At 34.9% G+C, this 26,144-nt stretch overlaps 1 protein-coding gene across 35 annotated transcripts in view; it reads left to right on the forward strand.

Moving 5' to 3' along the window:
• Positions 1–26,144, forward strand: part of PTPRD (protein tyrosine phosphatase receptor type D) — a 2,250,073-nt gene that overhangs the window by 407,830 nt on the left and 1,816,099 nt on the right. The gene's annotated exons all lie outside the window — the stretch shown is intronic.

Genomic DNA, 26,144 nt, shown 5'->3' on the forward strand with positions numbered 1-26,144 from the left:
AGTATCAGTGAAAATGAAAATTTAAAAAGTCTTAGTAATTCTGATTCCTTTTTATAGAAATTATTTATGATAAAAATTAGAATTTGTATTATTTGTGCTTTCATGTTTCTTTAGAGATGTTTCTCATTGTCAGTACTATTAACATTTGCTTTGGAAAATTCTTTGTGATGGGGGCTGTCCTGTGCATTGTAGGAGGTTTAGCAGCATCCCTGATGTCTATCAAGTTTTGAATCTAATATAAATAGGACCATACCACATATGTTTTTCTTCATTTTTTTTTACTTCAAATGATGTTTTTCAAATTCAAGCATGTACAGTATATTTTTAATTTTTTTAACAATTTTTTTAAAAAAGATTTTATTTATTTATATGACAGAGATCACAAGTAGGCAGAGAGGCAGACAGAGAGTGAGGGGAAGCAAGATCCCTGCAGAGCAGAGAGCCTGATGTGGGGCTTGATCCTAGGGCCCCAAGACCGTGGACCTGAGCTAAAGGCAGAGACCCCAACCCACTGAGCCACCCAGGTGCCCCAAAAGCATGTATACAGTATTAAACATATGTACCTCAAGTTAATTAGACATTCTAGTGTCAATGGACAATTGGGTTGTTTCTCGTATTTACTACAAACAAGACTACTTTGGACATTGTTACATGCTTCTTGATGAATATCTATGCAAAACCATATGTATAAGTATATTCATACATATACTTAAGACATTTTTGATGTGCATGTTGCACAGATTTCTAGAAATCTCACTTGTTCAATTTCTTCATAGGATTTTTCTCTATTTTAATGAATACAAATTGTATTTTTGTTTACTTTCGTGACATTGACAAATATCTGATTAAAGTTCCTGAAAAAAAGTGAAATTAAAATATAAAAGTTTAATTTCCACATGTGGGGTATGTTTTTAGAAATGAATTTTCATTGATGATGGATGCACAATCTATATTCAAATCTTTGGTGCAGATCTATACTGGAATTTTGAAGAAGAAAAAAATTGTTGTGCTTGGCAGCACAAAAACATTTGGAGAAAGGGTAGGACATATTTTAAAATTAGAATATGGAATTGGCTTCTATCCACATTGTGCAACATTAGAAGTCCACTTCTCTATCCAAAATACCTCATCCAGCACTTGACCATTTCTCTGGAGTTGCCCAAATCTTAAACTCCTAGAGACATTCCTGGGATTAAATGCCTGAGATGGAAATCTCAGAGAACAACATGGTCAGGGACCTGCATGTACAATGTAACAACATCCACACTAGACATGTCTTAGCACTGAAAGGACTCTGTTTAATGTCTTAGCTATAAGTTGTCAAAGAGACTAATGAGAAAAGGATGATGAAGGAAGTCTTGGTATAGAAATGCTGCATTTCAACAGCTCTGTCCAATTTGTGACTCTTAATGAAAGCTGGTTTGTTGCAGCGGGACTGTAGGATTTTATATAGGCAGGCCTTGTGTTAGGTGACAATATGAAAGCCATGCCTACAGCCAATTTCCCTAAATGGAAGCAAATTTCCCAATAAGAATTAATAGTAAATGAAGGAGGTAGTAGGATGTCATTGATATTTGTAAATGGGAATTCCCATACTTGTCTAGCCTTAACAGTATAGTTTACATACTTAAAGATTACATAAGTTAAAATAGAAATCAAAATGAAGTACTCTGATAAACTCTTTCAATATAAACATAAGGTTACACGTGTAAAATGTATTCCTTTTACACATATGCAAGTCCTATTGATGAATTTGATGAAGATGTACTTCTTTTACAGCTAGTGGTGGATAATTGGGGGTTTGGTGTAGGGAAATAGGGAGCCAAGCAAATAGACACAGAATTTAATTCCCCAGAAATATGCTGCAAATGTAAACACCACGACAGGGAGTAAAGATATGCTTTGAAGCTTGCATAATTTCAGTAAGTATTCCAAGTATGATAAAAATTAAGTAAAAAGGGATAATTTAAGAAACCCTTTGGTATATGGAAGGAGAGATTAAACACTAAGGCAGCAGAATTTTACTGGTATTTTGGTAACAATGGAGTGTTACAATATTTCTTGTGCTCCTAGACTCAGGATTTCAAAGCAAAACATAGTTGGGTAAATAATGTAAAGCCTTAATTTGGAAAAAGGAAACTTATGCTATTCTCAAGTGAAATAAATAAGATCAGCATTACACAGGGTGTATTAGAGAGATGCAAACTAATTTAGCAAAAAAAATTCCAATGCTTTCATGGTTTAACATAATGAAAGATCATATCTCGCTCTCTTTTTTTTTTTTTAAAGATTTTATTTATTTATTTGACAGAGAGAGATCACAAGCAGGCAGAGAGGCAGGCAGAGAGAGGAGGACGCAGGCTCCCTGCTGAACAGAGAGCCCGATGCGGGCCTCGATCTCAGGACCCTGAGATCATGACCTGAGCCGAAGGCAGCGGCTTAACCCACTGAGCCACCCAGGCGCCCCATATCTCGTTCTCTTAACAATCTTTTTAACAGATGGCTTTCCTCAGGTACACGACCCCCAGTCCTCTGTCTTGAATCTGTCTGCCACCCTGGGAGACTTCAGGGTCCTCTGCAACCCCCCTGCAGACAAGGAAAGAGAACATGCAGAGACTTCTTAAAAGCCAGGCCTTGAGGGAACAGACATTATTTGTATTCAAAGCTTGCTTCCTCTCTGAAGCCTCTTCTGATTCTCCTGGGCCATGAACATCTCTATGTTCTCAGCATTCCCAGAGTACTTTGTTTATAACTTTATTTGTCATGTTGTTTTGCCTAATTTACCTTCTCAATCCTCATCTTGATACATCTGGTTCCAACACCTATCAAACCGCCTTCAGTTGGTTCTCTTTGAACAACACATACATACATACATACATACATACATACATATAATTTCAGTTTATTTTTATAATATCAATTTGGGCCATTTACATAATGTATGTTTTTTCTATATAAAAATATCATCTGATCATCATACCAGTCCCTAAATTTGTTTGTTATTCATGTTTTAACAAAAAGGAAATGAAGCTGAGAGATTGTAAGTACTGCTCAATTTTCCTAAGTAGGGGAGACTAAATTTGAAGTCAATACACACTAAACTTTGTTTTATCACAAAATAATTGACTGAAACCTCAAAAATGTATTAAAGATTGTCTAAAGCATCACTTCTGACTCCCTAAGCCTATTTCCACCTACCTCTCAGAGAACTACCTAACCTGTGAGGAAAGAAACTACCAGCATCAGCAAGGTATTTTAAATCTGCCTTCTCTGATGGTGGTGTTAGTTAGACTAGAAGATGTACACATGTAGGGACACCTGGGTGGATCAGCCAGATAAGCGTCTGCCTCATGCTCAGGTCATGTTCTCCAGGACCAGGGATGGAGCCTCACGTCCAGCTTCTGGCTCAGGAGGCATCCTGCTCAGTAGGGAGTCTGCTTCTCTCTCTCACTCTCTCTCTCTGCCTCTCCCCACTGCTTGTTGTCTCTCTCTCTCAAATAAATAAATAAACTCTTAAAAAAAAAAAAAGATGTACACGTATAGCTTCATCCATGGAAGGCATATTTGAAATGCCTTATGAGGTTCTCTTTAAAAGGCGAGGGGAAAAATTAAATACCAACTAAAGGGGGAAAGACTGACTCTTTAAAAAATACTATACTCAGTCTCAGGATTTTCAGTCCCAGAAGCTAATTTGGGACATCTTGGTTACTTCAGTGACATTTTTAAAGTCTCCTTTCAAGAGACAAATTTAGTGTTATGTATTTTTTGAAGTACATAGAAACCTAAGTGCTATTTTTTAATACCAGGACATATTGTTGAGAAGCTTATGGATTTAGAAATACTTTGATAGTGCCATCTAGTGAATACAATACAGAAATCCAAGTAAAAATAAATCTGTTTTGTTAAAAACATGTACAGTAGCATTTTTCATGATACAAAGATTTTTCTTTCTAAGGTACCAAAGGTGTGTTATCACTTGAAAACTTGTGTAGTTTTAACATGTCTTTCTTCGTTATGCATTTAATGGATTTTTAAAAGCCAGACAACAATATAAAGGATAACTATTATAAAATGGTGGTTGAACTTACACTGTGTGCAACATTTTAGTAATAACTTCATTGCATTCCTGAGAGAGCTGTCTGAGATAAATAGGTCTGTCATACACAGCTGCTGGCATTCCTTAATATTCTCAGACATGCAATCACTCAAGCCATGTGGGAAAGGAAGAGTAGGATACAAAAGTAGGCTCGTTGATCCTGTGGGTGAAGTCTTACAGGACTCTGGCAAGTTCAGCCGTGAAAACACTGTCTGCCTCTTGACAAGAACAAGATTATAAAATGCTTTGAACAGAGGATATCAATGGTGACCTGGATTATAGGGAACGGATTACAGTACAAATCCGGAGAAAGCTTCAGGGATTACAAGCACTTATTTTCCATGCAGTGTTGAATGATAGTATATCTCATTATTGTTTTTGATTAAATAGCTGAAGCGTTTAAACTAAAGGAATTTATTTTTATTATGATGAGTAGTGAAATTTTCTCTATCAAGCACTCCCTGCAAAATGTAAATAGAATCAGTTAAAATTTTATCTTTAATGCTGTCTTCATACTAACCTGATTTCACAGAACATAAATGTTTTCCTTTTATGGTCTAACAACCTTTCTTCAGCGTCCTTTACCTCTTGTATAAGATCTTTGCCCATACAGTTATTGTCAGCTGTTACCTGCTGATAAATTCAGATACCCCAATATCAATTTCCATGTATTCCTTTCATGGAAAGGAACATTCTTTCATGGCCTCCTTTCTCCAGCCTACCATTGCCTTTGCCTCCCCAAACAAGCTACTCCTAGAGTAATCTTTGAAGTCTCCTTGATCCATGGCTCATGGCCATATTAAGTGAGAATCAGAGCTGTCAAAACTTTTGAAGTTGTCAATGAGAGAATAGTATCAAGAACAAATTGAACACTGGCTACTAGAGAGAATAAGAAAGCTCATTCCACTGGTCACTGTCCTCTAAATGATGTGCAGCCTTGCCCCACAGCAGCTATTCCTTAAATTTCATCCCGAAGCATAATTGTACTTGCCAAGTGGGCTGCCGCATCTTCAGTGGGTTGATCTCAGGTGTTCTGCATCATCTCAGTTGGCAGAGAGGGAGCGCCAGAAGATCTGATGGAGTTTTTCCTTTCAGCATATTTATTGACACTTGCCTGTATGATGCATCACTGTTTCATCCAGGGTCCCCTGTTCAATAACTGCAAGTCCCAGGGTTGCTGTACATGACCAGCTGCATATTTTGAATTTAGAAAATCATCTTGGAAATAAAGTTTTATTCTAGCTCGTGCATGAAATATTTCATCATTATAGATTTGTCCTCAACTGCATTTGTCCTTGAAGATGCATTATTTTTCTTTGTTTGGGAACTTTGGGTTTTTGCCTTTGAAGCACTCTTCAGGCACTTAATCAAAGGATGTTATTTCTGTTACTATGAACTTCTATTTCCTCCACAGACAGTATTATAATAAAAATAAAAGAAATAAAGAAATTGCTCACCCCAGGGCATTCAGCTGTTTCCATTTTTCATTTTCACTGTTCTCCTCTTTCCTTAGATGTATTAAATGGAGAGATAATTGTATTCATATAGTAATTACACAATTGTTTTCTGTGTCTTTCACATAAATTATACCAGTAAATCTTGTTATGTGTATGCTTCTCATCATTTTTGCTTATTATGGCTATCTAGCTCAGTTTTGTGGAATCATCTACTTTATTTAGCATTAGCTCTGAACTTGTAAATTTCAAAAAAATATATCACAACCACAATTTGAGTACTCAGTTCAGGGTGGGAGTTATAGTTATATATATCTAAACATATAATGTATATAACATATTAGGATTGAGAATCTCTATCACCTTATCATCATATGAGTAACCCCACTGACATCTCATAGAGAGTAGAAATAGATGAAAATTTCCTTGGCTTTTTTCCCTTTTCCCAAGAGCTGGAAGGCATTGATATTGTCTTGTAAGAGGTTAATATAATATCTAAAACATACTAACTTAATTACAAATTTATGGATAATCAGTAACTTGTTCCCATATAATTTGGATATCTAATAAAGTACTTCAATCATATTTTCATATCATCTCTCTTTTCCTTCTCACTTTTATCTGAGCTCTTCAACATTTTTTTTTTCCTCTCCTCTGTGTAACTTTGGGAAGCAACCTATATAGGTAGGATTCACCAGTGGGTATTACTTTCTCAAATGGCGATTGACAAATCTCCAATAATGTAAGTTGTAAAGGGTACTCCATAGTTTCCACAATTATATTTTAATGGCTGACATAAATATGATCTGAATTGGTAACCCACTGGATACTTATTTGGGTTTTTAAAAATTAATATTGTTTGTTAATTTTTACTATAATTTTTACATAGATAAACTTTTTCGTTTTTTGTAATTTTTTTCTTTTATTTTATTTCTTTTTCTTCTATTACAAGTTTACTAGACCAAGGATTTGGATGTTATGTTGGTTCTTGATAATGACTGCTATAGTGCTTTCCAAGGAAATTGTACTTATTTGCTATAATCACACCAAAAGCACCAGATTTATCACAAATTTCTGACCTTTAATATTTTTAAATTTGGAACGAATAAACTTATAGATCCCATTTTGGAAATACAGAAACGTGGAAAACGTTTTCCTCGTTTAGTTCCTACTTGCATGTCTGCACTTTCCATTATTGTTCATTCTCTTTGAAGGACTTTTGTTTCATCATTTCCTTTAAGTAAGCAAAATAATGAAAGGATGAGATCAGCAGCTTGCTGTACTACTGTAAAATTAAACCCAAATAATATCACATAGTACAAAAATAAAGTCCATTAGAAAAGTGATAACAACTTTAAAATAACTAAAAAACTAAGGATCAATTGTCTATCGATGTTATTGAACCCAGTTTTATGCAAAAGTGCAGGGGCATGAGGGGGAAATAGATTGATTTGATGTGACTGCCCTAATGGCTCATTATCAAATTTCCTAAATGAAAAAAATTTGTTTGTCACTAATTTGAGCAAAAGTAGATGAGAATGGAATGGATTGGCCATCACATTGTCTCTCAAGAAGCCTTATAAATTTTATTTTTCATTTTTAAAAATTTAGTTTAATATAAATTGGGTATAAACAGCTGATCAGTGGATCTGTGTTTTCATAGTTTTTTTCTGTCTGGATCTTTACTTTCTTTCGAATACTTGCTCTTATTATGGACTCTGTAAAAGCAGACTCCATACTTAAAGCAGTGCTGTCTGTCTTCTTGGCATATGGTATGCAACAGAACTCTATAAAAAATATTTTAGTTATACAGCTTCTAGTAGAAGAAAAATATCTTGAACTGGAGCATCCATAAAACTTTTAAACATGAAAGTCAGATTATGCCTTAGAAAAACAGGTAAAATCAAGTAGTGTTCTAAGTTGGAACAACTGAAATCTTAGCTTTTCATATCAGTTTGTTTTGACACCTTTTCCAGTGCACGCGGTGTCTGTTGCATAATAAATAAATGGTCTGGTAGGATAAAAGCTGTCTACATTCTTTGCAGCTGGAGCAATGTGCCATGGTGCCTTGTCATCACCTGCCCACATTTAATTAATAAGCATCTGTTTCATTTTTACATTTACTCAAGGTAGTGGCTTGATTTTGTATTCTTGATTCTCTACTTATTTCTGGTAATAAAAAAGATTTTCTCTTTTTATTCCTTCCCAAACAGCTTATGTTGACAAAAATTCAGGGCATGTTTGTTAAACTAGTAAGGAAACAGACAATGCCAAAGAGATTTGTAGTCCTAGAAATTAAAAGATGAAATAACTTGTGGATAAAACAACAGCGAATTGGGTTGTATTTTAAGTCTTCACAATTTCTCTTCCTGTTCAAGTGGTTTTAGTTTTTTATTACACTACCAGATGCAGTGGATCAAAAAATAGCTTGCGATAAATTACAAGAAAACACAGTTGTTTCCCAGGGAAGATGTTAACAACAAAAGTCCCCGTTAAATAGGTTTTTGTGGTGGTTACTCCCGGGAGCCAAGGACTTTACAGCCTGGAGCTATATTTAAGGTAATGATTGACAACTTCTGATTCTCTATTTATGTTGTGTATATGCAGGTCCAGTGGGGAAATGTTAATAATGCAAAGCTTCTCCAAGGAAGCAATTCCAAATGTGTGGAGATTGATATACTGTTGATTGTAATAACATAGGTAAATTATTTTTTTTCATTTTTAAAAACAGGTTTTTTTGTTTTGTTTTGCTTTTTTGTCTCCATACAAGAAGTAAAAACTTCTAAGTTTGTGTATCCAAGTAGAACTCTGCTGTGATCAAGACCTAAACACACAAAACTACCTACTAGATAATAACTATCTAGATATTGCACATATATTTCAACATTTGTGCCTAAAACTCAGATCATCTTTGCCTCAGAAATCTGTTCCTTATCTCTGCCTTAGTTAACCAATTTCTAATTCTCCATGGCCTGAAACAAGAAAATTAAGAGAACTCTTCCTATACTTTGTAGATCCAATGATTTTCCTAGTTCCATAAATTTTAATTTCAAAAATATATCATCTTCATCATTTTCTTATTTATCTGTTCATTCTCATGAATGATAGTCTCAAACCTAGCTCTGTTCCTACTTCCCCTCTAATATGCTGTATGCATTACCAATTGTGTGGTTTTCTAAAAGTTAAGTCAATTGCTAGATGGTTTTGCTTGAGAATTCCAGGTGATTACCCAGTACCGTCAGAAAAAAAGGCACATATTCCTTGGAGTGTGAGCCCAACATCTTGTAGTCTGGCATTTACTAATATATCCTGTGTTCTTTCCTACTAGTTGATTTCCATGAAACGTGAACCTCAGAAAAGCAACCCTCTTCTAATTTCCTAAACATGCCGTGATTTTTCATTCCCTTTAACTTCACATATGCTGTTTCTTTTCCCAGGAGCACGGCTCACCTTTGTGCTTGCAAACTTCTACTTTCTCTTTAAGACACAATTAAAGCTACATAAACTCTCTGATGCACTTCTGGTGTTTTCTGAGTAATTAACACTTTTTTTTTCTTATAAAACTATTCGTGGGGGGCACCCAGGGAGTACTCAGTCTGTTGACTTTGGACTCAGTAATGATCTCAGATTCATGAGATGGAGCCCTCAGTGAGCTCTGCTCTGAGCATGGAGCCTGCTTAGGATTCTTTCTCTCCCCCCTCTCTCTGTCCCTTTTCCTCATCCCCCCTTCATGCTCTCTTTCTAAAACAAAAACAACAACAAAAACTATTAGTGGAATTATTAATTTATGTACATATGATTTCCCTACTTGACTGGAAGTTTGCTGTGAGCATACTGATATCTAATTCATCTTTGTTTTTGTAGTTGGTGCCTAGGATAGGAAAGGCGTGTGTAATTCTATTGGCATCCACTGGATACATGAAAGATGGAATATACACGAATAATACAATTAACCCCAATTTATAAATTGTATAACTGCATGTCATTTCACTTAATTATAAAGTTGTTTAAAAATTCTTGATATGTGTGGAGTCAGGTTAAATACCAATGACCATATAATCATCATTTGCACTAAAACATGAGTTTTGCTTCAGTTCTAAAACTAAAGCAAAAATGTGACCACAAAATGTAATGTTTGGCAATTGCATTGTTTTAAAATACCTGACTGTGGGGAACCTTGGTGGCTCAGTTGGTTATGTGACTGCCTTTGCCTCAGATCATGATCCCAGAGTCACCGGATCTAGTCCCACATCAGGCTCCCAGATCCATGGGGAGTCTGCTTCTCCCTCTGATCTTCTCCCTCTCATACCCTCGTTCTCTCTCTCTACTAAATAAATAAAATGTTTTTAAAAATAAATAAAATGAAATAAAATACCTGACTGCTATAAAGTCTCAATTTTCATTATACTACTTAAGCTTAAAGTCATTATATATTTTGTGGTGTTAGAAAAAAGCTCTTTTTGGAAAAAAAACACATTAAAAATAATCTCTAGACCACAGACAAGCAAAATTTAGTATTAAAAATATTATTAACTTGTTAAAATTTGTAGTTATAGATACAAAGAAAATATAAGTAAATTAATTAAAACATAAATAAATATAGCATATGGGCAATGGGCTATAAAAACAAATACAGAGCTTCTTGAAAATAATACAAAACTTAGCAGAGCTGTTGAAAGAAAAATGCAATTGTGAAATTCAAAGTAATAATTTTTATTAAAATATTTGTTTAAAAAATTATTATTTATTATTTTCATTATTAAAAACATTATCCAGGGGCGCATGGGTGGCTCATTTGGTTTCAGTGCAGGTCATGATTTCAGGGCCCTGGGATTGGCCTCATGTGGGCTACCCACTTAGCTGGGAGTCTGCCTGAGAGTTCTCTCTCTCTCCCTCTGCCCCTTCCTCTGCTCATTCTCTGTCTCCCTCTGAAATAAATAAATAAATCCTAAAAAAAAAAAAAAAATCATCCAGTAAAGGAACTATAGTAGAGATGGTGCTTCACAGATTATAATATAAGTAACATAATTTTGGAGACAAGTCCTGGGTTTGTCCCATAACTGTATGCATTCTCTGCTTTGGGGAGATAAAGTAGTTTATTTGGCATTTATAGACATACTTGAAATTTGACAGTAGATTTTTGATAAAATTAAATGTATTAAGTGTTAACTCTGCGGCATATACACTCTGTTCTTCTTAGGTTGCAGAAAATGTTTGCAACCACTTCCGCCAGTAAGACAGTCTGGAGCGGTCATCTTTTTTCGGTTATCATCAATCTTGCCTTTGTCATAGTCATGCACAACATTACTTGACTAGAAAAAAATTGAGTCTAAATTTATGAATCAGAACAAATGTTATGTTCTCCATATTTATTATATGAAACCTATCATCTCAATTTATCTGCTTATTCAACAAATAGTTAAGGCTAGCCAAGTAGACGCAAGCCAAATGAGGCACTAAAAACAAAGCAGTGAGTGAGATCCTTTCTTGAACAGGAGTATATAACTTAGTTTGCAGGTATCTGACTTATTTCTAGTATTTTAAAGTGTTGTGGTATGATAAGGATACTCTGAAACTGAGTTGACCGAGACTGAGTTGATTTAATACAACATATACAATGGGACAAGCAGCAAAGCCAAAGAGTCATTCAGGTAAAGGGTGGAATTTCTATGCAGCTGCTGTACATAATGGAAAAGAAGGGCATTCCAAAAAAGTAGGAAGAAATTTCAAATCTCATAGAGGTCAAGTCCTGCAAAATGAAGGCATGGGGTGTTACCAGGAAAAGACCTAGAAAGCCAGAGGTTCAACCGCAATAACACAAGCTGGTAAATTGGAAATATGCTCACCCTAATCTAGAACAATTTTATTTTTTTCACTATTTTATTGAGAGTTCGGGGAGGAAGAGGATGCATTTGAGTTTGCAGATTTTGCCATCACATTCTACAAATGAGTGAGACAGGGACAGAAATGATAGAATTACCTTCAACTGAGCCCCTATCAATTTGTTTTCTCCACTCTTTATAATGTGTGAGTTAGCAAAATAGCAGTGTGATCTGTTAACTTAGGTTGAACTCATCTATTTTAATTATATGTTATTACCAGACTAGACTGAGACATTTATATTATGGGGTGATTCTGTACCATCACAGACATCCATAAAAACAATTTTTTTCCCATTTTAGTTTTGTGCATATACCAAAGATAATTGTTGATAGTGAGAGGAAGAATCTTTTCCCCATTAGGGAACTGTGGTTCTTAACGTACTAGAATAAGTGATAGAATTCTGTATCCATAGAGTGTGGCCAGCCCCTTGTCTGTAAATACCTACATGCCTGTCAGTAAAAGCGATTCTCATGTCTGAAATAGGTAATAGGGATTAAAGAGTACACTTATCATGATGATCTCTGAGTAACATAGAGATTTGTTGAATCACTATATTGTACACCTGAAGCTAACACTGTATATTAACTATATTGGAATTAAAATAAACATAATGTCATTGATAATGTCCCAAAACCTCCAGCAAGTGTCCTGCTATATACCCAGAGCTGACAACCATAATATAAAATATCAGTTGGTGTTACATTTATTTTCTTTGAACCCCGAGAAAGCTAGTTAATTTTAAGCAGCTTTCAACTTATTGATCAGTGATTTACTGAGTACCTTTTATGTGAGGGCCACCAAGCTGTAAGGCAAAAACAAATAGTACATAGACTCTTCCCTCTAAAATCTCACAATCCACATATAGGAAATGGAAGATAGTACATAGGAACTAGATTTTTCAGGAACTCAGGAACTCACTTGGGTTTGAGTCAACAGTATCCCTCCACTCTGGTGTACTAAACAAATTAAAAGTTATCTTCCAAAATATCCTGAAATTATATACACATATATATAGATGCATATACACAGAGATAAATGGATAGATTTCAGAGGTTGAAAACAATTTCTCTTAGGTTAGATTGCCTGTAAAAGATTAAAATGTGACATATATTAGCATAGAATTAGCACATATTATCTCTTCACTTGTATGTACATATATCCATGTGAATTCTTGGAAGTAGACAGCCAGGTGCTATAGCATTTAACTCTCAGAATGGCAATTTGAATCAGGCAATCAAAGGATAATTTGAAGAACTATACATGTTTTAAAAGAAATATAAATCATCATGGAAGCAACATTTTTAAAATGCTTAATTGTCTCTTCATTTTATTTAGCATCACTTCTAAAGCCAGTCCTGTATTTAAATTGTAGCATCTGCAGTGGAAAGGGGACCCAGATTCAGCTCCTACCAAGAGCTGGAATCTGTTCAATTACATGAATGACGTATTGTCAGCAGCCACTGTTTGGATCGTCTAGTGGTAGGGAAGCTTCAACTTTCTAAGGAAGCTGGGATGGTATGGCTTGGTTGTGGGAACATTCTTTTTATAATGAGCCAAAAGTCTTCTTGTAAACTCAGCCTGGGCAAGCTGTGGCCTTGTCCTCAGAAGTATCATATAGTTCACTAAATTCATTTACATAGAAAAGGACTAAAATTTTGAGAAAAGTTGTCATTTCCCTCATGCATCTTCTCTTTCCCAGTCTAAAAATCCTATCTTTATTCACAAACACATTTACTTCTCTCACTGTCTGGGCTTCTTTCCCCTGGGGACTTATCATTTGGCCAAAATCTGTCGGGAAACATACTGCCCAGAAATTGAATTTCAGTATTGCTCTTTACTGGCTTGAAGACTAACGTAAAACTATTTAATCTCCAAGTGTAAGTATTAAATATTATATCATTCACATCAGAAAAATAAGGAAAATACACACTTAACTCCTGAGGTGTTTGTGAGAATGCAGGGATGACCTGTGCGGAGCCCCTACTTACCTGCCTCATACTTCCTGGGATCTCTCTATTTCTGTACCCTACATTGTGTCCTTGATTAGAAAATAAAATAATAGGGGCTGATGTCTAAAACTCCCCAGCAGATGAGAGAAGAGTGGTGGGTAGTATCACAGGAGTATGTCAGACCTTCCATAAACATCCATCTGTCCATATTGATTATTTATAAGCTTATGCCATCATTATGTATAGATTATTTGGGAAGGTGGGAATAGGAAAAATTTGATTCATGGGTAATAAATATCATATGTTAGAAACAACTAATTATACACAAGAAATAGAGTTCCTGAGGCCATATATTTGTTTTAAGAAATAAACAAGGATCTGTGTAATATAAGGCAAATAAGAACCAGTTCAAATAGAGCATATTGTGAGCAGTGCATTGATTTTAAGAAGTTTCAGAACCTGGGGGTGCGTAGGTGGTTCAGTCGATTAAGTCTCTGACTCTGGATTTCAGCTCAGGTCATGATCTCAGGGTCATGAGACTGAGCCCCATGTCAGGCTCCACAGTGAGGGTGGAGCCTGCTTGAGATTCTCTCTCATTTTCCTTCTCCATCTGCCCCCTCCCCACTCCCACACTGTTTCCCTCTCTCTAAAAATAAATAAACAAACAGATAAACAAATAAATAAAAATTAAAAAGAAGTTCCAGGGGTGCCTAGGTGGCTCAGTTGGTTAAGTGGCTGCCTTCAGCTCAAGTTAGGATCTCAAGATCCTGGGATTGAGCCCTGAGTTGGGCTCCACAGTCAGTGGAGAGTCTGCTTCTCTTGCTCCCTCTCCCGCTGCTCCTACCCCTGTGCTTGTTCTCTCTTTCTCTCTCTCAAATAAATTAATAAAATCTTAAAAAAAAAGAAAGTCCCAGAACCTTAACTCTGCTATAAAATGAAAGAGGTTTTTAAAGGCTAAAAGAGGAAGAGGAGGAGGAAGAAGAGCAGGTGGAAAGAATGGGGAAAATGATAGATCTGTGTTGGTATCTTATTTCAATATAATGGATTACCTTCTCTTAACTCTGTGAGCTTTATTTAGCTAAATTTGAACCAATCAATTTTAAAAGGACAATTGTGAATTGTAAACAATGATCAGTTGAACATATATGCCACACTGTATATTACATTTGCAATTATAACATTCAAACTAATTTTGGAAAGAGACATATTGTTATAAGAGAAAAGAAATTGTCATTCATTAGACAGAATGAATTCATGTAATTTACTTTTGCCATTTCAACATCTATTTTTCTACCTTTGAGAACTAAAGAGGCATATTAATCTACTGGAGAATAGACGTATTGTTAAGTAAACCTCTCCAGTTGTTTATCTGCTTTCAAAGTTTTGATTAAGCACCATCAGCGAAAATGAAATTTCATTTTATCCTTTCAATGTTTCCTTTGTCCTTGCCTCTAACAGTCCTGTAATGGATCTTGCCTCTCGTTTTTTCCAATTATGTCCATAATGCTAATGCCTTTAAGCATCAAATGTCCTGTGAATCTTTTCTGACCCACCTCTTCAGGCAATCATTACAACTTTCAGCTTCTATTACTATACTCCATTTGTTAGAGCTGCTCATACTTGGCCATCAGTTGTAAGGTGCAGCCTGACTCTCTCTGCCTTTCAGGCACTAGAATTCATCCCTGACCACTATTCCTTTTGTGCTCAGCATATAATCTGATCAGTCAGCATTATTGTGCTTGAAATCATCCTATTGTACCTGTTTTTTTCTGTCAGCTCTACAGTAATATATTCCTGGGTTTGCCTTTTGTTATTACTAATTCTTTTTATGGATTTAATTTGTGAGAAGTCAATTCCTTCAAATATTTTTATTTTTAAGAAAAATTATATATATCAATACGAGAGTGATAGTTTTAACATAACGTATTCATTAAAGGCAAGATAATTTCTTTTATTCAATTAACTAATTAAAGATATATAGATAGAAGAAACAATTTTAAAAGAGTGAATTATCCGTAAGTGTCCAGTAAATTCCAATATTTTTGAGATTAAGAAACAGAATTTATATTCTATAGGAAGGTTAGGTAATATTTTATTGATATTCTGAGATGTCTTAAGCTTCTCTGGGTTTTTTGTTATCGTTGTTTTTCTTTGCTTATCTTGGTCTTCTCTCCAGTTGTTGTTTCTCTACTTTCTCTATGCTTTTATTATAGACCCGTTCCTACCATGGCCCACTAGATTTCTGATGAAAAGTTCTTTACCATAAACTACAGGTTTCAGTTTACTACTTATCTCCCCTGTAAGTATTCAGGTGTTTACTCTTCCTGAAACTTCTCCCAAAGCAAAGACTATTGACTGGTGAAATTCATTCTTACATTCCTGTATTTCTCTGTGTCAAATTGTGTCAAATGGGAAGATCACTGATTCCTTCAACGGGCTGATTTCCTCAGTGTAACAATGAAGCCATAACATCCCTTATTTTTTACAGAGATAAATTTCCCTATAGGAAGTGAAGCATGAATTTGTCTAATGTAAAACTATGAAATTATGGAGAGTAGAATGCCTCCTATGGCATTGCTCAGGCAGTTTTAATGTCCTGTCAGAGAAAGGGATGCAGGTCTATCAAATATTCTCCTGTGAGAATCCATTCATATCTTCAACTTACATGGCTGCTATCATATCTTAAACCTGTTTTAATTCCCACCCAGTTTTCTTAATGGCTAGATTTTCATTAGATCCCATGTTTTATCAAAGGTTAAAATAAGTCATCCTAAATGGAATGCACTGAAAGAAAGAAAAAAAAAAAAAAAGAAAAATATCAGGCTAGAGCCTAGAGTGGTAGTGGGGTAGGAGGAGAATGCAACCATTCAACTTCACATGCTTAGCTCTTGGGCAATGCACTGCAAGTTTTATTTCTGTTCTTGTATGCGTGTGTTATTCCTTACATTTTGATCATAAGGTGCCTAACGTAATATGTTATATTCAGATTGTTGACTGAGTTTTTCTTATTTTTAATATAAATTTTTCCTTTAAGGCATTTGCTTTGCATGCAGTACAGGTATGATACTACTTATTGCCATAGATTAACATTTACATCTTTTCTAATGGGAGGTGATAAGACATTAAAGGGTACCCAGAATTTACAAAGAGAGGTACTAGAAATTCTGTTTTCTCAGGAATGTTCTGGTCATCTAAGAATGGATTTAAGAGCTGTAGTAGCAGCAACTAACACTCACAGTGGTTTTTGCCAGCATGCTGTAAACACTTTAAATGTAGCTACTAATTTAACTACTAAAGTAGAACTTTATGAGGGAGGTGCTCTTATCAGCTCCATTTTCATGTGATAAAATTGAGATGTACCAGGGCTAAGTGCCTTTTCCAAGTTTTCAAGTAGGAAATGAGGGAGCCAGAGTGAAGAAGTGTTTCTACAAAGAATATTTTCTAGAATCTGAACAAAATGATGTGATTCTAAAATGTAGATCCTTCATTTCCTTTTTACTCAATGTACTAAATTACTCTACAGAGGAACTAAATAAGGTGTGATCTTTTGTGAAAGCAATTTGACAAAGAAAGGTCTGTAGAAACTAGAATGAATTTACAAAGGGGTAGCTGACAAAATTCACATTGACAAGACCTAGTTGGCAATACAAATTCTAAATGACCCTTAAATAAGTTAGTTTATATGCATCAAAGGATATATATAGCTCTCTAGAGTTCTGAATACATTTAAGTATATCATTTCAGGATCTCTATACCAGTGAGAGGACAATCCAGGCACTAGTTACTCTTGCTTAAATGTTGTGCCTCAAGTTTGTAACTCATATAACTGGTATTGTAAAGTATTTACTCAATTTCAGAATCACCAAACCTATGATGAATATGCTATATTAAAAAATAGTGCTTTACCCCACCTCTAAATTATGCCCTTGCTCTGATCATTTCTCTTCATAGTATCTTCAAAGACGTTGAAGACTTTGTAACTGACACTATTTTAATCTCTACACTGGGTTTACAAAACTTAGAGGCAAATTGTGATTCTCAGCTAACTAAGGCTAGACAATAATTGTATAACTTGTATGTTGGTATAAGTCATGATTATTGAAGTATGTTTTTTACCATTTTAGGCTATATATTTTAGTTATTTTTTTTTAAGATTTTATTTATTTATTTGAGAGAGAGAGAGAGAGAGAGCACGAGCCATGCGGAGGGATAAATGGAGAGATTTGAAGAGAAGCAGAATCCCTGCTGAGCAGGCAGCCAGATGCGGAACTTGATCCCAGGACCTGAAGTTCATGACCTTGAGCCAAAGGCAGACACTTAACTGACTGAACCATGGAGGTGCTCCATAATTTAGTTATTTTTGATGAATGTACAGACTTATAGAAAAACTACTATAATCAAGGTAGAATATATTTTTATCTTCCCACAGAGTTCTCTTCTTGCTCTTTTGTAGTAAATCCTCTATCTCCACACGCAGCCTTTGGCAACCACTGATTTGATTTCTATTACTGCTTTGAGTTTTAACAATATCATAAAAATGGAAGCTTACAAGCAGACTTTCATGTCTGGCTACTTTAATTTAAGATAATACTTTGGAGATTCATCCATGTTATTGCATGTATAAGTGGTTTGTCCCATTTCATTTCGGAGTTGAATTTTGTTGTATACATTTCTTGGTATTAGGCCAGCAGATACATGAAGAAATGCTCAACATCACTCAGCATCAGGGAAATACAAATCAAAGCCACAATGAGATACCACCTCACACTGGTCAGAATGGCTAAAATCAACAACTTGGGAAACAACAGATGTTGGCAAGGATGTGGAGAAATGGAAACCTTCTTACACCATCGATGGAAATGCAAACTGGCGGAGCCACTCTAGAAAACAGTATGGAGGTTCCTCAAAAAGTTAAAAATAGAGCTACCCTCTGACCTAGCACTTGCATTATTTGGTATTTATCCAAAGGATAAAAACACAGTGATTCAAAGGAGCACATGCACCCCAAGGTTTATAGCAACAATGCCCACAATAGCTAAGCTATGGAAAGAGCCCAGATGTCCATCAACAGATGAATTGATAAAGAAGAAGGTGTAGTATATGCAATGGAATATTACTCAGCCATCAAAAAGAATGAAGTCAGTCAGATAAAGACAAAACTATACAATTTCACTTATATGTAGAATTTAAGGAAAAAAAAAAAAACAGATGACCATAGAGGAAGGGAGGGAAAAATAAAATAAAATGAATATTGAGAGTGAGGCAAACCATAAATGATGCTGAACCTTTGGAAACAAACTAAGGATTGTTGGGGGGGGAGGGGAGAGGTGGAGGGATAATTGGGCAATGGGCATTAAGGAGGGTACTTGATGTAATGAGCACTAAGTGTTATATGCAATTGATGAAACACAAAATTCTACCTCTGAAACAAATTTTTGAAAAAAGATACTAGTTGAGAGTTGCTTTCTACACATATTCATTACATTGAGTTAAATGTATGGCACTTTCCTTATACTTCTACACAGATTTGAAAACATTTCTAACTTCATTAAAGAAGATGTTGAAAAAAAATAGTTGACTAAGATAAGATAACAGATAATCCAGAATGAAGAGGATAAATGGAGAAGCACTGGGAAAAGAGGAAAGAATGACAATAAAAGTCTAAAGTTACTATACTGGAGACTACTTCTAGCCTTCCAATATTATATTTTGGCAAAACTCTTGTTTTGAATACTAATTATATGTGATTATCTTGTTTTAGAAGTATTTTGGAGAAAGAAGGAAAAATAACTATAAGTAAATTGGATTTTCAGCTAATTGCCTTTGTTCTAAATTTGAACATAGCAATAATTAATTATTTTAACAATTAAAATGGACAGGTCTGTAACAGCTGATTAAACATATAATTTTATGACCTCTTTTTTTTTCATTTAGCTTTCTTTTCTTCTTTTGCCCATAATAGTGCCAAACTATTGATTATTTTAAAGTAGTAGAAGCATGTTTCTTTTTTAGTATAAAAAAGAATTCCATAAATTATTTTCCTAAACTTTCCTCCAGATACCCCATATATTTCCAAAATAAGAGACTCTGCTACAATAAGAAATACAAATGGAGTTTTAAAAAGAAAATCTGTATAAGATTATAGGCTTCCTGAAAGGACTCTTAAATGCATTCATAAACACAGTTTCTTGCCATTTTAAAGCCAATAGCAACCCGCATTTCTATATGCTTTCACAATATCCTGCCAATACTTAAAAGTGTCATTATTTTTTCCTGCTTTACATTTGTTTGCCTTATGACAATTAATATGTTCACATGACAGTACTTTATTTAATTTTCTGCTCCTCCCTCCCAGGTAATCCCCAAGTATATAAATGCTAATCTTCTTCTTCTGAGCCTAGCACATACATACTCCTTAGATCTTAAAATATGACCTAGGTAAGATTAAATCTTCAAAATCATAAACTGAAGTAAGAATTAAAAAAAAAAAGTGCGGTGTAAAGCAATTCAGTTTTTAAAAAAGAAGAAAGACAAACAAAAACCAAAGTCTCTGAAGAATGATGATCATTTAACAGTGAAAGTTCACCAGAGGAGAAAGTAGGGGATTGAAGAGTATCTCTGAAAATAGTCAAAGCTCTTTTTGGTTAAAGGTACCTTTTGATTAAGAAACAGAATTGACCTATACTGTAACAAGATGATTTTGGAGTTTATGTGAGGAAGAGGAAAAGTACTTGCATAATAGAAAAGGGATTTTTATGGTGCTTTGGGGGTCCAATTCGATGAAGTCTTGAGAAATAAGGTAAATTTCTCTCTGTTTAAAAAGCTTTAGGCTCTTGTCCTTAAGCGTAGACTTCCAGATCCCCATTGTACCATTTTGTTCCTGCGTTTCTGAAACCCTCATTAACATTGCTTTCAGGTTAAGCTTATTTGTGTATTGGGATTCTTAGAAAGCGGTTATCTCCCTATAGCTGAACTATTCCTTCTCAAACATGTGTTGCCATGATCTCAGGGCAAGGTTAGGATTTGGAAGTTGGTGATAAATAAAGAACACCAGGCTCAATGTCTCAGGTTATCTTATGTAAATTTACCCAGTTTGAGAGCCCATATCATTTGAATGGGAAATATTTTGCCCTAAGTGGTATTACTTTCTTCCTTTTGAAACCAACAAAAGTTTTTAGTCTATGGTCTATAAGGCTTGTACACTTTATCAGGAGTATTGCTTATACAACAAATATTTTTAACTTTTATTTTTTCTAAATCATGACCTTGCCAACAGCTTGATATTACCCCAATGATTTGCTACTATACAGAAATAAAGAAGAAATTTCTGTTGCACCAAGGTTATGTTTCTGCTCCACCAGATTGTGGAAATTTGTTACAGCAGCCATAAGAAACAGATACAAGATGCTATACGGTAACCTCACAAGCAGTAATATGAGCTATATTTACTCAATGATATATTCCAGAAATATCTTGGTTTTTTTTAGAGTATATATTTGTCTATTCAAAAACAAAAACAGGGGCGCCTGGGTGGCTCAGTAGGTTAAAGCCTCTGCCTTCGGCTCAGGTCATGATCCCTGGGTCCTGGGATTGAGCCCCACATCCGGCTTTCTGCTCAGCAGGGACCGCCTGCCTCTCTGACTACTTGTGATCTCTCTCTGTTAAAAACAAAAACAAAAGCTGACTTACCAAGTAAGGGTGATCATTACTTGATACTTTTCATAAAGCCTATCTTTAGTAAGAACCACCTGTCTTCAGTAATTACACCATCTTGCTTCAAGGTATGAAATCTTTTTCTCTACCCCATTGAATCTGAGCTGGATTTATGACTTGGTTTAATTTACAAAATTCTACAGAGATTATAGCATAAACCTTAAAAGGTGTTAAAGCATCCAATCTTGACTCTTTCTACCTCATGTGAAAAAGCCTGGCCTAGCTTCCTTGAGAATTGAAGACTCATGAAGAGAGAAACACACCAAAACAAACTCCACACCTGTATGAATGAGATCGTCTAAGACCATCCAGCTACTGTCTAGCACCAGATAACTGCAGCAGTCTGAATGATTCCAGACAAGACCATTTTAAATTGCTGAACAACAAAATAAGTAAATATTGTTATTCTGTTCAATGCATCTAAGTTGTTAGGTTATATTTTTTGGCAGCAATACAGATAACCAATACAGTTGTTTTATTTGCAATGCCTGTCACAATTTCCTGACACATAGTAGCATAAAAATTAATCAACCTGCTGCTTACTTCTGATTAACTTTCTATCTCTATTCCTTGAATAAGCAGACCCTGGAATGCCAAGAGCATTGTACCTATAAGAGACAAATGCTTTCCAAACTTAGCTGTGTTATCCTCAGACTTCTAAATGGCATTTTTACTTGTGAAAATATATGATTTTTTTCTAAATATTATATAAAATGAAAAGAGTGTGTGAAATAACTAGTTATTTCTAAGAAAACTATTTTGAATGATTTGGAAATTAAAAGAAAGTAAAGTATTTTAAAGATTCTGTAAGTTAGGTGTGGGAATGACAAATATAAAGGATTAGGAGAAAATAACCAAAATCTTTAAGGATTCTACATTCAAATTACTTTACAAGCAATTTATCACTCCTCTTTCAACTGGAACTCTTCAAAAGACACATTATGGGTGGTTTTTATGCAAAAGCAACTCAAAAGTCTCATTCAAAAAGAATCCTTGGGCTTGTATCAAAAAATTTTGAAGTGAATGTAGATTTGAAATTAAATGAAATGTTTAAGTTATGCTATTGTCATGCTTTTATGAGTTCTACTTTAATTAAAATTTCCAAATTATCAATTGACTACAATCCCAATCATGTCATCTAAGATATTTGACTTAATAGATATTGATAAATGAATGGATATAGGTAGAATCATGAAGAAAAGGGTAAATAACTTTCTTGTTGGGACAAACCGCATAAATGAATTTTAGCAGAAAATTCCATGAGATTCCCAAATAATGGTAAATAATGCTGGATAACATGGACATAGAAGAGGAGGAAAAATATAGTGGTGAGTGTTGCTAAGAAGATACACTGGAGTTCTACTATAGAGATCTCTCAAAGTTGAACTAAGGAGTTTAATACTGATTCCCTGAAAAAAACAAAGCCTTTGTTTAGTTTTTGGTGGGTTTTTCATTTGTTTGTTTCCGTTTTTGTTCTTTTGTTTTGTTTTTTGTTTTGTTTTGTTTTGTTTTGTTTGGAAAACCAAAGTCATGCAGCTGTATTTTAAGAAGAAAATTCTCGCCATATTATAAAGCACAAATAAGGGAACCAGGAAAGATCAGTTGGGAGACTTATGCCATAAAACTAAGAGATGATAAAGTCCCAGGGTCATCTACAGAGATGTGGAAAAATGGTCCTTGAAAATGGAGGAACATCTTTCTAAAGCAAAGAACTTCTTCTATCCCTGGCCCTAACCCATTGCCTATTGCCCACAAAGCACAGGAAGGAGAGGAGCTTCAGTACTGGAGGGAATGTAACAGTTTCCTTTGCTGAGTCTTTTGGAACTTTAATGTCTGTGGCCATGCAGAATTTGGTGCTCACTATAGGTTAAAACTGGAGGGGATTTGAGGGATCAAGCACAAGATTTTCAATTTATCCTTTGTCAAGAAGTCTTTGTACAAATGTCTAATTGATGGTGTATTAGAAGATCCCAATAGAATACAAAATCATGATCTTAAAGATATCTAAGCAATGATTAGAGAATTAAGTAATATTGGTGAAATTTGAATCCTTGATAAACTACATAGAAACCAAAAGCTGTGTTATATTCTGGATTGAAAGAAGTATGATAGAACTGACTCATCCATTCTATACACACACATACACACACACACACACACACACACAAACACACACATACATATTTATGTTTGCTATTCCACTAAGCTGCAGTGCTTTGGGAAAAAGCAAGATGTAGAAAGATATAGCATTTTCTGGCATAAAAGAGAGATTTAAAACTCAGACAATCAGAAACAATTTTTAAATGAATATTTTTGAATTACTAAAAAGAGGAAATTTATGTAAATTGAACCAAACATATCATTATTTTACGTATATTGCTCACTGAAAAGCAGAGTATCTTTTATTTCCCAATATGGGATGGAGATATTAGGACTGTCATTGCTATTAGGAATATTAATAGTGGAGATTCTGAAATACAGCAAGACTTTAGTGGGTTTTCTAATTATGGAGTTCTTTAACATGGATGCCAGTAGCTTAGAATTTTCTTGAGCAATTCCCTAGATATTAAAATAATCTGAAAAGTCAATTGTCTGTATCTTGTGACAATAAGCTGGGTACTGTCATACAGACAAATGATTTGCACACTTGAGGATACCATTCTGAGTAGTGTATTTAATGTTCCACCCTTTAGTGATTCCTGATACTACATTTTTATAGCATTTAGTGATTATATTTTTTCTACCAATGTTATTTATGAACCAAAAACCTATCTTGGCAAGGCTAGTCATTTTAGAAACCTCACTGGAAATGGTTCAGTGTAAATTTTGTTTAGGCGAGGATTTGTAAAAGATGATAAATGCAATGTGATATAATAACCTCATCCTTTCATCTATCATATTGTTAAATCAAATTGCAAGTGTTGCATTAATGTGATAAAATGCTTTCTGCTTACTCTTTCTTTTAGTCATTTCAGAACTGAGATCGAATGAGAAAATTGGACCTGAGTAAACAAGATTGCAATATGTTTAATCTATAGACCAATAAATTCAAAGCAAAAATTGATCATGTATCTTTGAAGTCTCAAGTTATTCAGAGAATCCTAATGCTACCTTGCTTGTAGGTCAACTGTAGGAGAATAATTGACTCTTGGGCCGAACTTAGTTATGCTGAACTTTTGATAGTCTAGATTGTACTGAAATGTTGGTTTAGGTTTTCATCCCTCACTCTAACTTCCCTACCATTAACGAGTTATTTTTACATCCAGGACAACTACCTCCTAGCATTGTATGTATTTGGTTATTATTACCTCAATAAGCTGAGCCATTAGTTTGGGGAAGTAGTGTTCAAATGTTGACAGATAAAAGGACCTGATAGAAATTCCTTTGGGAATTTTCACCCTTTGTGCGGACACCATTTTATCAAACATGTGCCCTCCTCACAGGGAACAGACATGGAAGATTTTATTTTATACTCTTACATCATATTCTGATATAATGTTATAATGTTTCTGAGGAAGTGAGTTAAATCATAACCCACATATGTAGATTCCATAAGGTGCAACAAGGGAGAAAACTCCTAGTTATACAGTGAATTCCTCTTAAAACATTAATTACCATCTTGCAATACAGATATGAAAAGATGATAACTGACATTTTAAAAACATAAGTTTTAGTCAAATTAGTCTGTGCTCTGTTGTCTTCAACATATTAGGTATATAACCTTAGGCAAATTATCAGATCGCCCTGAGGTGTTTGTAAAACTCAAAAAACAACCATTCCATAAAGTTTCTAAGGGGATTAACTGATATAATTAATTATCATATATGAAATGCCTAGCATACAGCTTACCACAAAGGAAGGAAGATGTGAATGCTAATTTTGTTTCTCTCTCCCTTTCCCTCAAAAGGAATCATAAGCCTTCTCAAAACAGAAGTAAATTTCCCACTGTAAGGGAAGATTATGCGTTAATCCAAACTGGAAAATAGCATCTAAACGATTGCTTCTCATATTCACTGGCTTTTATCCGGTGTGGGGTTGTGTGTGTGTGTGTGTGTGTGTGTGTGTGTGTGTGTTTTAAATCACACAACCATGAGATCAAAACCTGAGCTGAGATCAAGAGTCATCCAACTCAACTGCCTGAGTCACCCAGGCGTCCCTTCCTTTTATTAAACATAGTAGGTTGTAGTAAATCAGAGCTCAGAAACAAGTAAGATCTCCCATAGAAAACACTTTCAAATTATGTGAAGATCAACAGTAAGAACATCTTTAATGCTGTTCTAATAGTGTAGCAAAAGATCTAGCAGAAATCTAAAAAGTGAAAACCAAAATTTTACCACTTTCAATCTGTTTCTATAAAATCTTTCCTTTTCTTGGGAAATATGCTCTCTGCTTTTATATACAATCTTGAATGAGTCAACCAATCGCACAATGAGTACTGTGGTTATAGGCCTTTATTATATGCACTTTAAGTTTTTCTGCCCTTCAGGTGTGATATGATGTAAAGAGGAAAGAAAAGAGCTATCTCAAATTGCAAAGTGTCTATTCTATGTCAAGTAAGATGTCATGGGTCTCCTGTGCATTCTTTAATTTAATCCTCAGAAAACCTCCCATTTATCACTTTAACTGACTAAAGAGAAATTCCTGGCCTTGCCCATATGTATTAATCCTTTTATAAACCAGAAGAAGACAAGTGAAAGCAGCGAGGAGAATGGAGAGAGAAACTGAGGGAAAGAGATTCTACAACATAGAATAATTCTAACACATAACTCAATTCCTTTTATTTATATGCTGAGTTAATATCAAAGTTTAGCAAACATTGACCAAACATACATTATGTTCTATTCACTGACTAGGGGCTGGGAATTCACACAGAGATGTATCCAAATTATTGTCTTGGAGTTCTAGTGTCTAGGTTAGTAGATTCTAAGGTTTCTTAAAATCTCATTGAAACCAGTGAATCATCTCCTTATTAAAAGTTTTGGAATGGGGCACCTGGGTGGCTCAGTGGGTTAAGCCACTGCCTTCGGCTCAGGTCATGATCTCAGGGTC

The sequence above is a fragment of the Neovison vison genome, chromosome 9 (genome assembly GCF_020171115.1).
Source record: "Neovison vison isolate M4711 chromosome 9, ASM_NN_V1, whole genome shotgun sequence".
Lineage (NCBI taxonomy): Eukaryota > Metazoa > Chordata > Mammalia > Carnivora > Mustelidae > Neogale > Neogale vison.